This window comes from Neophocaena asiaeorientalis, unplaced genomic scaffold, assembly GCF_003031525.2.
Source record: "Neophocaena asiaeorientalis asiaeorientalis breed wild unplaced genomic scaffold, Neophocaena_asiaeorientalis_V1.1 scaffold426, whole genome shotgun sequence".
NCBI classification, from domain to species: Eukaryota; Metazoa; Chordata; class Mammalia; order Artiodactyla; family Phocoenidae; genus Neophocaena; species Neophocaena asiaeorientalis.
Window position 1 is genome coordinate 998,624 of NW_020185323.1, and position 3,570 is coordinate 1,002,193.

Genomic DNA, 3,570 nt, shown 5'->3' on the forward strand with positions numbered 1-3,570 from the left:
GCTCGTGGGCTCTAGAGCACAGGCTCAGTAGTTGTGGCACACAGGCATAGTTGCTCTGCACGGCATGTGGGATCTTCCTGGGCCAGGGCTCGAACCCATGTTCCCTGCATTGGCAGGCAGATTCTTAACCACTGCGCCACCAGGGAAGCCCCTGTTTCTTTTGTTTTATTTTGCTATTGAGTTGTATGAGTTCCTTATAATTTGTTATTAACCCCTTATCAGATAGATGGTTTCCAAATATTATCTACCATACTGGTTGGCTGCCTTTCATTTTGTTCATGGTTTCTTGTGCTGGGGATAAGCTTTTAATTTTTATTTTATTTATTTATTTATTTAGGCCATGCCACACGACATGCGGGATCTTAGTTCCCCGACCAGGGATCGAACCCGTGCCCCCTGCAGTGGAAGTGCAGAGTCTTAACCACTGGACCACCAGGGAAGTCCCTAGAATAGTGTTCTTGATGAAGAAGAAAAGAAATTCAGTTTGGATGTGTGAAGTTTGAGATGTCTGTTCAACATCCAGGAGATCTGCAAACTTCTAAGTTCAGGGTAGCACAGTATATTTTATTCAGCATTTTATTTTAAGAGGGAGAGTCAATCAGGCTTCCACTCTGCCATAATACCAGAAGTGATCTGTTCCTTTGACTTCTTTCATCTGTCCCTCATATAATCCTAACTTTCCCTTTTACTAACTACTGGTGTTGTGCTCCAAACCTTCTCTAGTCGCCAACATCCTTTTTAAGACAGGAAGCACAAAACTGAAGTCAGTATTCCAATAAAATTTAACAAAGACAGTAACCGAATTCTTGGGAGTTTCCAAAAAAGATGTCTTTAGAACACAGACACTATTTAAAGTAAATAATCCTAAGTGAAGTAGTAAAAAGCATGAGGCGTTTTACAGAATGCTTCTTTACAAAGTCGAAACATTTGAAAGGAGGTGCCCCAGATTCAGCATGAAGATACTGGAACTGTAATACCATATTCTGCTATGTTGCCCCTCAGTCTTTAGGATCTTGCATTTGATCTCATTATTCAGCCTTTGAAGAGGCCACAAACACGCAACTATATTAGGAAACAAATAACACCAACCCTGTGGTAGCCTTGCAGGCATTTCAACTTAATTAATTTGGTCCTGAAGAATTATGGGGGAATCACACTAGGGAAAATTGGGAGGTTCTGAACAAATAGAAGATCTATTTGAACAGTTGCCAAGTGACAATATCAAATTTGACATTTCGATACTTAAAGATCTAGAGTAATTTTTATGGCATCTCCTCCCCAAATCCTAATTGATTATTCTAGTAGAAGCAACTGTAAGAATATTAAATTCAGTTTCTGATTAAATACCATTTCTGTCCCTGCTTTGTAAAGCCCCCCTTTTTCCCTTCTATTTATTTTAAATCTTATAGATGTCAAGTCCTACTTTCTAAGCATTTCAGAGTTCCTCTCTCACATACCTAAAGGGAATTTTAATATGATGCTTAATACGCAATAGTTCCTGTATGGTGCTGGCATATATAAATGATGTAGCATGAAAAAGCAGCCTGGGACAATAACAGAGATGGGGATAAGCACGTTGGAATTCTCATTTCCCTTGTACAAAGAAACTTGTTCTTAACTGAAAAATCCGTAACACGGCGGATGCTCCTATTTAATAACCAAAAGGTTTTAGAGATAAGAAAAGTAGGGCAAAGGGACAACTTAATACCTATCTCCAAAATAAAGGAACGTTTTTCAGAAAACGACAGGAGAATCATATGTAACAAGCTGGTACAGGCAGAATATGCAATCTTTCTTTTGCACTACAACACATTGCCTTCAATTAGAACTTGAAGTCGGAGGGAGCTTCAAGTACATTTAGATTATATCTCACTGCCCAGCTGAGAAAAGTGACATGTAAAGTGCTAATAGTACTTACCCAAGGTATGACAGTGTGTCGGGCCAGTACAGGGGCCAGAATCCCAGTCTCCTCACTCCCAGACCAATAGCCTCTCAGAGGACTACATCTGAGGAGGTACTCAAATTCTCCAAATGCAATTAATCTGGATTCACATTAATTTAAAGCAAGCGAGCATACACCAAAGAGCAGCACTTCTGTAGCATCCCCTACGGATCTTATCAAAATGCAGAGTCAGATTCAGCAGGTCTGGGACAGGACCTGAGATTCTGCATTTCTATCAAGTTCCAGGGTGATTCCGAGGCTGCTGGCCCACAGGTTACTTTGAGTAGCAAGGCTGTAGGGTACTCTTAGAGCTGAGCAAGGTAAAAATGGCTTATGATACATCCCTGTACATCTAAAAAGGCAGAAAGTGAATGACAGAAGGGGAGCTTGGCTTGGGGTGACTGAAATGGCTGGTACAATATCCTAGTTCAGATGTTGGTCGGCTATTTCATATCCATTTATATTCCCCCTTTCCCATGCCTGCTTCTATTATGCAGCCTGGAAATGTTAAAGACTTGCTTTCCCAGGCTCCCTAGCAGCTCAGGGTAGCTGTGTGCCCCGAACCTAGCCAATGAGACTATAAAGCAAATGTCTGCTGGGGTCTTCTGGTAAAGGAAAGGCTTTGTTGCAGATAAGACTGGGGCCGCCTCTTCACGCTCTTTCCTGCCTTGAGTGAGGACTTGATGCTGACAGATGCTGCAGCCATCTGGTTACCATTAGGCAATAAGCCAACGGGAAAAGAATGGCTGAGCAGAAAGACAGAAAGAGCCTAAAGATTCTATGACAAAGCTGAACCCCGGCCCCAGCCTGGACTACCTACCACCGGACTTCTTCTTATGTAAAATAACTGAATGTTTGTATTGCTTAACCCATTGTTATTATCACTGCATAAGCCATTCTGTTATAAATCTGACACATCTCCTAATTGAATAGAGGCTTCCTCTCCTTCCAGTCACTTCAACAGTCTGGTTTTGTCCTTACTGCCAATCTCCAGCCTTCAGCGCTCTGTTTCTGTGCTCTAGCAAGGGGGCTCATTAGTGACCTTCTAAATGCCAAACACAAGGGCCCCTACTCAGCCTTCATCCTGTGTCAAATGCCCCTGGCATCTGATTCGATGTATCACCCCTTCTCTTTCCTCCGCTGATTTTCATGGCACTGCCCTAATCTGGTCTTCCTCCCCAGCCTCCACTGCTTCTCTCTGGCTCCTCTGCCTCTGCACCCCCTTTAAATCTTAATGTTTCCCAAACTTCCCTCTTTGTCCGTACTTCCTTTCTACCTTACCTTCTTCCCTGTGTACTTTCATCAGTTCCAGATTTCAACATCCTGCAACCATTTCTTCAAATAGTAGTAAACACCAGTTAGCATGCATTTTTCCAAAACGGTGATGTAAGCCCAAGTATAAGAAGGCAGTGATGTAGCAAGAACTGGGCTTCCTTATGTCTAGCTGACCCCACCAGAGCAGCACACCTCTTAGGGAACGAGGACTAAGGAAAAAGCGACACAGAAATATGCTACATTTGCCTCTGCTTACTGTGGTCACACTTCTTTTAAGTTGTGTATTCTTGGATAAATAAATAAGGAACCTATACTGTGTGTGTATGTCTGTCTGTGTGTGTGCGTGTGTGTGT

At 42.4% G+C, this 3,570-nt stretch overlaps 1 protein-coding gene across 1 annotated transcript in view; it reads right to left on the bottom strand.

Annotated features, from left to right (window-relative positions):
• MAOA (monoamine oxidase A) overlaps positions 1-3,570 on the bottom strand; it is a 75,387-nt gene that overhangs the window by 53,336 nt on the left and 18,481 nt on the right. The gene's annotated exons all lie outside the window — the stretch shown is intronic.